Source organism: Thalassophryne amazonica, chromosome 9 (genome assembly GCF_902500255.1).
Source record: "Thalassophryne amazonica chromosome 9, fThaAma1.1, whole genome shotgun sequence".
NCBI lineage: Eukaryota > Metazoa > Chordata > Actinopteri > Batrachoidiformes > Batrachoididae > Thalassophryne > Thalassophryne amazonica.
In genome coordinates this window covers 66,292,330-66,307,304 of record NC_047111.1, presented here as the reverse complement: position 1 = coordinate 66,307,304, position 14,975 = coordinate 66,292,330, and the positions used below count along the sequence as shown (strand labels likewise).

General features: G+C 40.2%; 1 protein-coding gene across 3 annotated transcripts in view; it reads right to left on the bottom strand.

Moving 5' to 3' along the window:
- Window positions 1-14,975, bottom strand: part of dclk1a (doublecortin-like kinase 1a) — a 237,244-nt gene that overhangs the window by 42,287 nt on the left and 179,982 nt on the right. The window lies entirely within an intron of this gene.

The following is a 14,975-nucleotide window of genomic DNA, read 5'->3' as shown; positions in this document are numbered from 1 at the left end:
GAACGATTGGAGCAGCGCTATTGCATGAAATTTTGCCAGAAACTTGGCGACAGCCAAGTGTAAACCAGTCGAAAAATAAAGACGGCTTTCGGGGATGAAGCTATGAGCACAACACAGATTAAGGAGTGGTACAACCGGTTTAAAGACGGACGCGTAACGGTGGAGAGCGCGCCACGCTCCGGCCGACCATCGACGTGCCGAAATGACGAGATCATTTCCAAAGTGAACGCTGTGGTGATGCGGGACCGTCGAGTGACCATCCAAGAAATTGCGGACGAAGTGGACATCGGCACTTTTTCGGCAAATTCCATTGTTAAAAAATGAGGTGGGCTTCATAGATAATTGGCAAAGCTTCTGGGGAAAACCTGGTCTTGTTAGGAGAGACGGCATCCATCCCACTTTGGATGGAGCAGCTCTCATTTCTAGAAATCTGGCCAATTTTCTTAAATCCTCCAAACCGTGACTATCCAGGGTTGGGACCAGGAAGCAGAGTTGTAGTCTTACACACCTCTCTGCAGCTTCTCTCCCCCTGCCATCCCCTCATTACCCCATCCCCGTAGAGACGGTGCCTGCTCCCAGACCACCAACAACCAGCAAAAATCTATTTAAGCATAAAAATTCAAAAAGAAAAAATAATATAGCACCTTCAACTGCACCACAGACTAAAACAGTTAAATGTGGTCTATTAAACATTAGGTCTCTCTCTTCTAAGTCCCTGTTGGTAAATGATATAATAATTGATCAACATATTGATTTATTCTGCCTAACAGAAACCTGGTTACAGCAGGATGAATATGTTAGTTTAAATGAGTCAACACCCCCGAGTCACACTAACTGTCAGAATGCTCGTAGCACGGGCCGAGGAGGAGGATTAGCAGCAATCTTCCATTCCAGCTTATTAATTAATCAAAAACCCAGACAGAGCTTTAATTCATTTGAAAGCTTGTCTCTTAGTCTTGTCCATCCAAATTGGAAGTCCCAAAAACCAGTTTTATTTGTTATTATCTATCGTCCACCTGGTCGTTACTGTGAGTTTCTCTGTGAATTTTCAGACCTTTTGTCTGACTTAGTGCTTAGCTCAGATAAGATAATTATAGTGGGCGATTTTAACATCCACACAGATGCTGAGAATGACAGCCTCAACACTGCATTTAATCTATTATTAGACTCTATTGGCTTTGCTCCAAAAGTAAATGAGTCCACCCACCACTTTAATCATATCTTAGATCTTGTTCTGACTTATGGTATGGAAATAGAAGACTTAACAGTATTCCCTGAAAACTCCCTTCTGTCTGATCATTTCTTAATAACATTTACATTTACTCTGATGGACTACCCAGCAGTGGGGAATAAGTTTCATTACACTAGAAGTCTTTCAGAAAGCGCTGTAACTAGGTTTAAGGATATGATTCCTTCTTTATGTTCTCTAATGCCATATACCAACACAGTGCAGAGTAGCTACCTAAACTCTGTAAGGGAGATAGAGTATCTCGTCAGTAGTTTTACATCCTCATTGAAGACAACTTTGGATGCTGTAGCTCCTCTGAAAAAGAGAGCTTTAAATCAGAAGTGCCTGACTCCGTGGTATAACTCACAAACTCGCAGCTTAAAGCAGATAACCCGTAAGTTGGAGAGGAAATGGCGTCTCACTAATTTAGAAGATCTTCACTTAGCCTGGAAAAAGAGTCTGTTGCTCTATAAAAAAGCCCTCCGTAAAGCTAGGACATCTTTCTACTCATCACTAATTGAAGAAAATAAGAACAACCCCAGGTTTCTTTTCAGCACTGTAGCCAGGCTGACAAAGAGTCAGAGCTCTATTGAGCTGAGTATTCCATTAACTTTAACTAGTAATGACTTCATGACTTTCTTTGCTAACAAAATTTTAACTATTAGAGAAAAAATTACTCATAACCATCCCAAAGACGTATCGTTATCTTTGGCTGCTTTCAGTGATGCCGGTATTTGGTTAGACTCTTTCTCTCCGATTGTTCTGTCTGAGTTATTTTCATTAGTTACTTCATCCAAACCATCAACATGTTTATTAGACCCCATTCCTACCAGGCTGCTCAAGGAAGCCCTACCATTATTTAATGCTTCGATCTTAAATATGATCAATCTATCTTTGTTAGTTGGCTATGTACCACAGGCTTTTAAGGTGGCAGTAATTAAACCATTACTTAAAAAGCCATCACTTGACCCAGCTATCTTAGCTAATTATAGGCCAATCTCCAACCTTCCTTTTCTCTCAAAAATTCTTGAAAGGGTAGTTGTAAAACAGCTAACTGATCATCTGCAGAGGAATGGTCTATTTGAAGAGTTTCAGTCAGGTTTTAGAATTCATCATAGTACAGAAACAGCATTAGTGAAGGTTACAAATGATCTTCTTATGGCCTCGGACAGTGGACTCGTCTCTGTGCTTGTTCTGTTGGACCTCAGTGCTGCTTTTGATACTGTTGACCATAAACTTTTATTACAGAGATTAGAGCATGCCATAGGTATTAAAGGCACTGCACTGCGGTGGTTTGAATCATATTTGTCTAATAGATTACAATTTGTTCATGTAAATGGGGAATCTTCTTCACAGACTAAAGTTAATTATGGAGTTCCACAAGGTTCTGTGCTAGGACCAATTTTATTCACTTTATACATGCTTCCCTTAGGCAGTATTATTAGACGGTATTGCTTAAATTTTCATTGTTACGCAGATGATACCCAGCTTTATCTATCCATGAAGCCAGAGGACACACACCAATTAGCTAAACTGCAGGATTGTCTTACAGACATAAAGACATGGATGACCTCTAATTTCCTGCTTTTAAACTCAGATAAAACTGAAGTTATTGTACTTGGCCCCACAAATCTTAGAAACATGGTGTCTAACCAGATCCTTACTCTGGATGGCATTACCCTGACCTCTAGTAATACTGTGAGAAATCTTGGAGTCATTTTTGATCAGGATATGTCATTCCAAGCGCATATTAAACAAATATGTAGGACTGCTTTTTTGCATTTACGCAATATCTCTAAAATCAGAAAGGTCTTGTCTCAGAGTGATGCTGAAAAACTAATTCATGCATTTATTACCTCTAGGCTGGACTATTGTAATTCATTATTATCAGGTTGTCCTAAAAGTTCCCTAAAAAGCCTTCAGTTAATTCAAAATGCTGCAGCTAGAGTACTGACGGGGACTAGAAGGAGAGAGCATATCTCACCCATATTGGCCTCTCTTCATTGGCTTCCTGTTAATTCTAGAATAGAATTTAAAATTCTTCTTCTTACTTATAAGGTTTTGAATAATCAGGTCCCATCTTATCTTAGGGACCTCGTAGTACCATATCACCCCAATAGAGCGCTTCGCTCTCAGACTGCAGGCTTACTTGTAGTTCCTAGGGTTTGTAAGAGTAGAATGGGAGGCAGAGCCTTCAGCTTTCAGGCTCCTCTCCTGTGGAACCAGCTCCCAATTCAGATCAGGGAGACAGACACCCTCTCTACTTTTAAGATTAGGCTTAAAACTTTCCTTTTTGCTAAAGCTTATAGTTAGGGCTGGATCAGGTGACCCTGAACCATCCCTTAGTTATGCTGCTATAGACGTAAACTGCTGGGGGGTTCCCATGATACACTGTTTCTTTCTCTTTTTGCTCTGTATGCACCACTCTGCATTTAATCATTAGTGATCGATCTCTGCTCCCCTCCACAGCATGTCTTTTTCCTGGTTCTCTCCCTCAGCCCCAACCAGTCCCAGCAGAAGACTGCCCCTCCCTGAGCCTGGTTCTGCTGGAGGTTTCTTCCTGTTAAAAGGGAGTTTTTCCTTCCCACTGTAGCCAAGTGCTTGCTCACAGGGGGTCGTTTTGACCGTTGGGGTTTTACATAATTATTGTATGGCCTTGCCTTACAATATAAAGCGCCTTGGGGCAACTGTTTGTTGTGATTTGGCGCTATATAAAAAAATTGATTGATTGATTGATTGATTACAGAAGATTTGGGCATGAAGCGAGTGGCTGCGAAGTTCGTGCCGAGGTTGCTGACGGCGGAGCAAAAGCACCTCCGTGTGGAAGTCTCACAGGACATGCTGGACTCCACACAAAGTGATCCCAGCTTTATGGACTCTATTATCACCGGCGATGAGTCCTGGGTGTACGGGTACGACCCGGAAACAAAATTCCAGTCGTCACAGTGGAAGCATTCCACGTCACCACGACCGAAGAAGGCGCGCCAAGTGTGCTGGAGCACTCCTTAATCTGTGTAATCCCCATAAAATCGTCCCTGAAAGCCATCTGAATTTTCCGAATGGTTTCCACCTGGCTGTCTCTCACAGTTTCTGAAAAAATTTTGATGCAGCAAAGCAGCAGTCGCTCAGCCATTTTCCTGACAATAAAAATCCGCCGAGGGGGCTGGACCACTCCTCCCACAAGCCGTGCTCACAGGTGAATGATGCAACCGACAGGCGTGAAAAAACTCACACATGCGCACGAAGGTTCAAGCTTGGCTGATGCAATCACACGTGATTCAAATCCATATGGTTTTTGCAAAAAATAAAAAGGTCAGATACTTTTCTAACAGACCTCGTGTATCTATCTATCTATCTATCTATCTATCTATCTATCTATCTATCTATCTATCTATCTATCTATCTATCTATCTATCTATCTATCTATCTATCTATCTATCTATCTATCTATCTATCTATCTATCTATCTATCTATCTATCTATATCTATATATATATATATACACACACACACACACACACTGGACAAACCCTACGTGGCATCACTGATAGGTTTCTATGGAGGCCAGGATGAGCCTATATGCATACTATATGCATAACATTATTCATTTATTTATTTATTTAGTTGTGCCAGGCTATAAACATGTTTATTTCTTCTGTAAAATCAATGATTTAAACATGAGTTTCTGTGGGAGGTGACTCCCTTTTGGGACCAACCTCCAGCAGTGATTCGAGGAACTGCAGGTTTTGGCACTTCTGTGTTTGCTGTATTTCTGAGCGTTGGATGTTGGGGTTTGATAAAGACAGACTGTATTTGTATCCAAATAGCCCTCAGTTTTTACTCATCATTTCTGTGTTGACTCAGAAGTCCTCCAGATGAATTTGGCAGTGACTCACGCGCACTTTGACTTGCATAATGTTATTTGTGATGAGATATTCATCCATGAACATGAAAGTCCAATTAACATCCATAAAGCTGATGACCCTCCTGTGCCTTATCAACAAGAAGTGCTTCTTCTGCTCCAATTTCTACGCGGCCGGTTTATTTACCTCTTTTATGCCCTTATCTCACATGCAGCTCTGCTTTCTACTCGCGTTCTCATTTTGAACTCCTATCTCTCTCTTCCGTTCACTGAGAGAAACAAAATACTGTTGCTATGGAAACTGGAGAGTGGTGCTTATAAGATTTCCAGTGTGTAACCAGAAGCCTATATATGGCCATTTCCTGTCTGCATACTGGAAGGTGAATTTATCCTTCTATGAGCATTGTGTCGCTTTCCTGTGAGAAACACTACCAGACGGATGGAGAGACGGAGTGAGATGGAGACAGCCGGAGGATAAAAGGAAACAAAGAGACACAAAGACAGATTGATATATGGAGTCTGGTCGAGATTACGTTGACAATTAGAGCTGGCAGGGATGGGCTTGTGAAATCATTCATCTTTTTCTCTGTTGGATAACACAACACACAGTTCAGAGAACGGTGTCCTTATATTATGTGAATCACAACTAGTCCATGAGCAGTCATCAATTTTGTCCTAATCGGTACCACTTAAGGTGACAAAACAGCACTTAGAATCCAGATTCAGTGTACCATGGCCTACACAAAAAAGTAGTACAACCATCCCAGGGTGGCACCTGTAGCCAGGTGCCACCCTGGGATGGAACCCTGAAAACACTTTTCAGGGTTTGGGTCAAAGAATTACACAGAGGTCAAAATGTAAAAATGCTCCAATCATGTTGAGAATTTATACCATGTTATTTGTCTGATCATAACAATTCCAAAAAGGTATAGTTTGGACTATCTATGACTGAATGTTCTGGAGTTATGGGGTAAAAGCAACACAAATGGTGACAAAGGCCAGTTTCAGTTTGTACAGAGGTCAAAAGATAAAGCTGCTCCAATTTCAGTAAAAAAAAATATGATGCAAATTATTGGTTGAAATAAAAGGATTAATAAATGGAATAGTTTTCACTGTGTTGAATGTTTGGTCTCCAAAGTAAAGGTCAGACAAGGTTGACGTCCATTGGACTCTATGACTTGTGACATGTTACCCTGTAACATGATGCTGTAACATGATAACTAAGCATAACTGATGGTGCAAATGTTTCCTTTTTAGAACCCTATTAACCCAAACAATAATTTGCATCATTTGTTACTGAAATTGGAGCAACTCAACTTTTAACCCCTGTACAAACTGAAACTGACCTGTGTTACCATTTTTGCTGTTTTTACCCCACAACTCCATAACATTCAGTCATAGATAGTCCAAACTATACCTTTTTGTAATCATTATGATCAGATAAACAATGTGGAATAGTCTTCAACACTATTGGAGCATTTTTACATCTTGGCCTCTGTGTAATTCTTCATTGATCCCTACCTAGCTACAGGTGCCACCCTGGGATGGCTATACTACATTTTTGTGTAGGCCATGGTACACTAAGGCTGGATTCTAAGTATTGTTTCATCACCTGAAGTGGTACCGACAACCTGCTTGGCCATGTACTAAACTCTGAAATGCCCTTAAACACTTTTTACATCACGACAGCTCTTCAAACCTACAACAGCAGTAACTAGATGCTGATCAGGTGGTTAATTCAACACAATAAGCCCTAATTTCCACCCGGAGTAACCTTAATTTTTTAGGTTCCACTCAATGCAGCTACATGATGCATAAATTGTAAATAAAACTCTGATCATTTGAACCCGCATGGTTGAATGGTCCAATGGTGAGGTATCATCTGGCAGCAGAATGCGATAGTGCCATACACCAGCAAACCACAGTCTAAAGTCAAGCAGACTATATTTGTGGTAGTTAAACAGCGCAACACTCGGACATGCCTTACATAGGTGGGTTCACAATGCACATACACACAATAGAACTGAATTGAAAATAAATATTTCAATGCAAACATGCAATATTATACAAATAATGAATGTTTATGAGTGCAATGGTAAAAATATTTCATGAGCTGAACGATTGAACTTTCTATGTTTCACTGCATGAAATATTCTTTCCATTGCACAAATGAAGAAACATCATTTGTTTCATATAACGGCTAAAATAGATCCTTGTCATTTAATATTTTATTAATTTAGAAACAAGAGAAAGGGACTTACTGTTATGTGTCGGACGCAGCCCGGAGAACCGACCAGCGTTTGAAGGACCCAGTATAAAATAAGCAGAGCACGGTACAAAGGATAACAGAGTTTAATAAACATAACAGTGATGTGAAAAAATATAAAAGTGCGCAGTCTGGCGTGGTGGATTGCGGTGCGCTCCCAGCAGCGCTAACGGTCCGGAGCCAGAACCAATTCAGACCCAAGGACCCTGCCGACACCCCCCAGGTGGCCGCGACAAACCGAGTCTGTGAAAGAAGGAATCATTATGTGAGTCCACACTCAACACACAGAGAGACCACTCAAAGGTGTACAAACAGCAAACACTTCCTGGCTTAATTGCAAATCAGCTTCCCACCCTGCAGGCATGGAACACCCTGTTCACAAAACTCCACTGCAGTGGAAGCTGATTTAAACGACCAACATACAGCTCAATATAATAAGGTGTGAGGGACACCACATTTACTGACTGTATAAATGTTAGTCACAAAATCTAACGTACCTCAGGAAGTGTGCTGACGAGCGTGAGACCTCACCCTCTCCTCTTTCACAGACCATGCATCAAACCTGGACGTTCTCTGCATCCACTGATGATGAGATGGCTCCCGAGACGACAATCTCACCCGTCTGGTCACAAGGTCGAGTCTCTGGCAAATACACACTGTGTACTCCAGTCTTAAATGCCACCATGTTCCAATCCATTGTAGATGCACCACAGCTGTGAGTCCTGACGAGCCGCAGGTGATCAGCCTCAGGTGATCAGGGTGAGGTCCTGATAAACTCAGCTACACAGCCACTCAGTCCCAAATGCAAGCCACCTGGAAGGAAAAACAAAAGACAGGACAAAAGACAGAAACAAAAACGCAGCCAGGCCCGCCCAGCCACACAACACTTATAGTCCAGCAGCTTTACTCCAATATGTATTAGAATTGTTCAGTTTGTGATAAAAGCATGAAATTTGGTACACATATAGCCAAAGGCATATCGAAAAGATGTGGAAAAGGAGGCATCATGAATTTTCAACATGGCGCCCATGGCAGCTATTTTTCAAAATGGCCACCAGAAACAACAGTTTTCTTATGAGTGATGGATATAATGTGACATTGTACACAGAATTTGATTAATTAATTACCATAAGTGCTTGCTAATGTGTTTTTTTTTTTTGGGATTAGACATTTTCATTAAAAATTCAAAATGGTCGCCATTGTTTCCAGACTGGTTAGATACGGATCAACTCTGTGTCGAATTATACATTTTTCGTGATGCATAATTTGAATTAGCAAATGTAGAATTTCTGAGAAGCTTTGTTCTATCTCACAAGACATATATTAAGTGAGGCCAAATCTAGGGTCTATCACAAGGAAGACTATTCACACTCGCCTTCACAGAAGCAGAGGGCAGTGCATTGTAACTGAGCTTTTTTGCACACAACCCTTCTTACATTTTCAAGAGACAAGTTCATAACTGGACTGGCCTGCATCTGGTAGGCATGTCCAGAAGGGTTCATAGTCTCCCTCAGATGTCTTTGACCAACCCCATTTGCACGGTGAAGGTCGTTCTGGTGTTGATACCAGCACTTGACCTCACACGTGACCGCTTTGGTATACTGCTCTCTTGACATGCTCTTCCAGGGCAGCCTTGGTCGAAGGGATTGATTCTGCATTGTGCGTCTTGGCGAATAACTTCCTTCTTGCCGTATCTATTTCTGTGCATGTGCTGGTTCGGTCATAGAGTAGGATAACAAACCTCTCAATTGTGGCCATTACCTCTTGTAGTATCTCAGTTGGGGCTGAAGACAGTTTCAACAGGGCATGCGTAAGCTCAGGAAACATAGTCCATACAGCCCACGCAGTCTTTTTCCCATGGCCAACAAAGCTTGACACAGTGTCGCAACCCATCACTGCATGGAACAGTGGTAGCGCACATGCTTTCTCAGGTCCTAGCCCTGCTGCAATTTCATGGGCTGCTAAGTATCGGAAACTCTTTCCAGTTCCGAAAGCCAACCAAAGCTCATCTTCTGGTTGTAGAGTCTGAGCCACTGCCACAGCTAGCACCACAACATCAGTATCTACTGTTTTAATCATGACCTTATGATGGCCATTTCTGGCTGCATGGGCTACATGTAATAACATGCGACTATCGGCTTCCTCATGCGAACAAGCAGCAATCGAAGACCTATCTGGGAGTGGTGGCTTGCTAAGGACTTCAATGCAAATGAAGTACATCAACTCCCCTTGTCTTCTCGCTTAAACTGCAAAGGACATCTCAATGCCTCTGTTGTGTGCTCTTGGCAAATAATACAGAGCTTCCAGTCAGTCTTGGCTGCGCAAGAAGTTGATGGTCCTTGACCATCAAAATTCACAAGTTGTAATTTCTTTGACATTTTCTCAACAACAACAAAAAAATGTTTGCAGTAAAGGCCGAGGGTTTATCCTTTTACCACCGTTTACTACCAGGGACAACAGTAACACATTTGCGTATGGGATACAACTAGGTTCGGACAAGAAAATTGCTCTACACCTAGCCCGATCGTTCATCCAATGCCATTTCATTCCTGTGCGATCTGTACACCATCTGGGTAACAATATGAAAGTCATATAAAGCCCCATTACCCTTGGCTCGGCTCTCCCGCGCTGGCACATCCTGCCCATTCAGGTGCGGCTGTCTAAGTACATCTAAATCAATAAACTATTAAGTAGATGTGGGGCTAACATTAGATAGCATTTAGGAAACTAAACTACACTACCACTAAACTATCACCACAACCAGCACATTACAGAAAATATGGCATTATTAAGACCAGAGGAGTGTATTTAGCTGGCACTGAACCCCATGCTGAGTTTCACAGCAGTGGTGTCGCCAGTGTGCCCTGGCTGTGCTTTGACATCCACTCTATTACATTTCCATTCATTGAATGGTTCAGTTCTTGCAGATATGGGGATTTTTACTTTATTGTTCAAAATTTTAATTCCAATAAAATGTATAATAGCTCTATTTACATGCAATTATACATTTTATTGTGGGCCATATGGCTGCCACTTTGAAACAGTGGTCATGTTCAGTTGTGAGGTAGAAGGATGCTTCTGGCCAATTTTAAGTTCAGAATTTGAATTCTGCATCATAAACGATGACTGATTTGACACCGAGATCATACATATCAGACAGTCATACAAGTGACGGCTGCCATCTTGGGAAATGGTGGCCATCTTGAATATGAAATGACAACTTTTCAATTATCCTATAGACATTTACCAAGTACAATATATGGTAAATATGTCTAAAATATCATATTATGTCCATCGCTCATAAGAAAACAGGTGTTTCTGGTGGCCATTTTGAAAAATGGCTGCCATGGGCGCCATGTTGAAAATTCATAATGCCTCCATATCCAAATCTTTTTGGTATGCCTTTGGCTATATGTGTACCAAATTTCATGCTTTTATCACAAACTGAACGTTTGTTTTGTTATCTGCTGCACTATTACATTTTGGTGTGTATCACTGGTCCTTCATCAGCATCCATGAACAGGTTCCAAACAGTCCAACACAAATTTTAAATAGCAGTCCAATCTAATCCAAAATTGTTCTCAGTCAACTTGCAAAAACAGATAGTCAAAAAACAATCCTGACGATGTCGTCCATACCTGAGGCTGTGCACTGACTTCTTCGTGCTGCCTACTTTTCTCAGTCCAATGAAAAATCACGACAGAAATTTGCTGAGCTCTTCAACCGACAGAGTTTCTACTTCAGCTAGAGATGTCCCAGTGAATACTGTAAATGCCTCCAGATAAATTATGGCGTACTGGATTTTTTGTTTGTTTGTTTGTTTTTTTGTATTAGAAGAATGAGCAGCATCAATAAGCTTCCGCCATGTTTGTTTTTAAGCTAAGTGCCATCACCTCTACTGTGAGTGCGCCCGGTGGTGGCAGTGTGCAATAGCACAAATCGTATAGTACAAAAATTACACGCTAAATAGCACGGTAAATGGAACACAATGGCAAATGCTACTAATAATCCATGTCAGGTGACCGCCAATCAACTAACAAGGATCTATTCAGGCGTTATACGAGGGTAGGCTGAAAAGTTCTAAGGCTCCCCATGAAGGAGTAATGCATTAACTGCATTATAGTGAGCCTTAGAACTTTTCAGCCTACCCTCATATAATTCACCTTAGTTGCCCATTGATCTGGTGGCTGATCTTGATCTGATCAATTGAGTGTTCCAATTTAAACTGTACCTGTGGCATTGTGAGCATTAAAGCACAAACATTGTATCAAACTGATTTGGAAGTGGCCTCTAATTGTTTCAACGGCAGTGTTTGATTAATTCAGGTTATAGAAGTTCAGTATTAAGCAGCAGTATTATTCTCTGCAAACCTTCATGGACCTGATGCCATAATCAGATCCATGCAGGGTCTCCTACTACCCTCTCTGTTCCTCATGTTGAGCACAGTTTGTTGTCACTGTTGAGTAATATGCAGCTAAATGATTTATTGCTGTTTGCTTTAGTGGAAAAATCTAATAAGATCTGATCTGATAAGATATATTGTTTTCTCTTGGGTTTTTGCTGGTGGAGTTGAAGGTAATATTTCTAGACTTTTGTTTGGGTGTCTAGACAAAGAGGACACATCTATTTGAGTCTTATCTCCACTCCACTAGTTGGGCATGTAATCAGCATCTGTATTTATGACACAGTCAGGCCCATACGTATTTGGACACATACACGTTTGTTATTTTGCCACTGTACATGGCTGCAGTGGAGTTGAAATGAAACAATCAAGATGTGCTTGTCATGTTCTTGTTCAGCTTTAATTCAAGGGGTTTAACACTGCATTAACCATTTAGGAATAGAAATAGCATCTCCTTTGACAAAGTAAATTTAAGTATAATTTTAATAGAAATCATCTCTTTTACAGCCAATTTTCTTCAGACAAGTCAGGGAATGGGTACACGAAGATTTCCAAATCACAAAATATGCCTTGGACTTCATTTCAAACATCATTAAAAGTGTGCCAGCAGTGGGTTTTTAAAGATTTAAGTCATAAAAATAATTTTATTTGGCATCACTATAATTTTATTTATTAGTCTTTAAATAAGGGATTCATAATATGACATTGGCAAAGTGATTAAAATACTATGTTGTTTATTAAAAATATATATATAGTTCCCCTGAAGGGAAAAAAATTCAAATGAACAGACAACCTTGAACTATGTTTGGCAGCGACCCATACAGTCTATGATAGCAAGCAACCATAGCGACATCATAGATCATGTGGGAGTCCCCCCCGTCTTGCGTGAGGGATGCTGGGAAGCACACAGCGACAGCTAATCAGAGTTAACAAAAGGCAATGTAAAGTTAGCTGGCTGCTCACTTGAATTAAAATAAACAAAGATGGCCAAAAATGCTCTGAAACAGCTTTTTTCTGTATAAATCAAATATGTTTCTCATATATTTAGCAAAAGTTAGTAAAATAAGCACTTCTGAATCTAAAAACACTATTTTTTTTTAATCAGATATCACTTCTGAAGTTATTTACAAGACATCACGCCACCATGCACGTCCAGGGAACGCACATCATGCGAGGTCAAACGTAATCCGTAAACCTCAGGCATGTGCACATGTGCTTCCTCCTGGGGACGGCATAAAAAAGGAAAATACTCGCAATGGAATTCCACCCAGGGAAATATATTCTCTTCATTAAAATGAGCTGTAATTTTGCAACACATTACAAAAATAAACCTACATTATACTGCTTGGATTTCAGTAGAAACTAAATTTTGTCAGTTTTGTGAAATCTGAAAGGCCGTACAGCTTTAAGAAATATGGCACAGCATGGTGGCTTAGTAGTGGGCACTAGTGCCTCACAACAAGAAGGTCTCAGGTTTGCTTTCCACCTTTCTTTGTCAAGTTTGCATGTTCTCCTTGTGTTTGCTTCATCCCATCCTATATTGTATTTGTCCAATTATTTATAAGTTCTGAAAATAACAAGACTGTTCACACTTTGCCGTAATTCCCAAAAGGTTAGTTTGATTTTTGGTGGTGTACAGAAGTAAGTTTATAACACTTGTACCCTGTCTGAATACTTACTGCCTTCATAAACTGTGATTAAATACTTTGGGGAAAGAAAGAAATCCAGGGCAGCTGTAATGGAATTGTGCAGATGAATGTTCCAGTGGGATTGCGTGTTGTTCTGCACTCACCAACATTTCTAATAAAACAGTTGCCATCATCATCTTGCAGGTAGAATGAACTTTGCCTTTACTGGGGTTTGAAATGAACATAATGCACAGTTGTTTATCAGTGTGTGCACAAGACAAAATGAGAACAAGAACACAAGGTGAAATGAAAATTAATTTAATGAAATCAACAATGACATCAACAAAAGTAGATGAACACGTTCAAGCAATGAAAACACAGGGGGAAAAAACCCAAGAAGCTCAAAAGATGTGGTGGCATCACATGAGAAAGTTTGGAAAATGTGGAAAATATGATTTTGAGAAATCTGCAGCAAAAAAAAAAAGAAAAAGAAAAAAAAAGTTCAAGGTAAATCTTAAGAATAGTTCATTTCTACAGAGCTGACAGACTATGACTTCTAAAGATCTCTAATTTAATTCAGAAGTCAAATTTCCTCATGTGATGCAACCACTCATTTTAAGATGGGTTATAAATAAAAAAAATTGTAATGACATCAACACAACATTAAATAAGAAAGATAACAGTCAAAAACAAAACATAGACACATGTATGAAATAAGAATATGACAATTCAAAATGAATTACGCAGGCTTTCTCCTTCAGACTGTAACTCACTCATACACACACACAGCAAATGAGCAAACAAGGAAATAAAAAACACAAATTAATTGTGAAACATCCAACACAAAATGTGAAAAAAAAAGAGTGAGAGCTGGAGCATGCAACTCAATGATTTAGAAACACAAATGCCCGTGGTGAGAGGCGGATGTAGGTGTCACTGTGTTCAGCTCGTCTGAATTCCTCGCATTAATAAAACAAAACGTTACAGTTGTCCGTATGGCTGCATGTGTTTGTTGCTTTAATTTTAAATATTAAAGCAATGCAAATCTGTTTGAGGAAAAAAACTGTGTTCACACTATATCTGCAAAACATATTTTGCGTGCATGTCCTCCATGATGGTGCTTTCACACAGGATGCAGAATGTAGAGCACCAGAAAGTACAGAACCACTGACAGTTCTTCGGTGTTTGGATCTGCATGGTCCAATGTGATCCACACAGTGCAAGACTACAGCAATGTGAACTCACATATACAAAAAGTGCAAAGAATAAGAGGGATAAGTTTTTAAGCATGACAAATTGTTGCATCTTTGTGTTTTTCCCCCACTGTAAATTTTTAGGCTGCTGGTCAGACAACAACACTGAAATGTGATCCTGTGCTCCATAAAATTTAGATCAGAATGTGGGCTCAATGGTAGCACATGTAGGGATATTGTTTTCCATCATATGTTTGTTTTTCTGTGTTGGAACAAAACAACTTTGATTTGGACCAAACCTGGTTGATTGACTGAGGGTCTGCCAAGAACGAAATCATGTGATTTTCAGGAAAATCTGTTAAAAGTCAGAGTCATAGGGTAAGATTAAAATGTGGC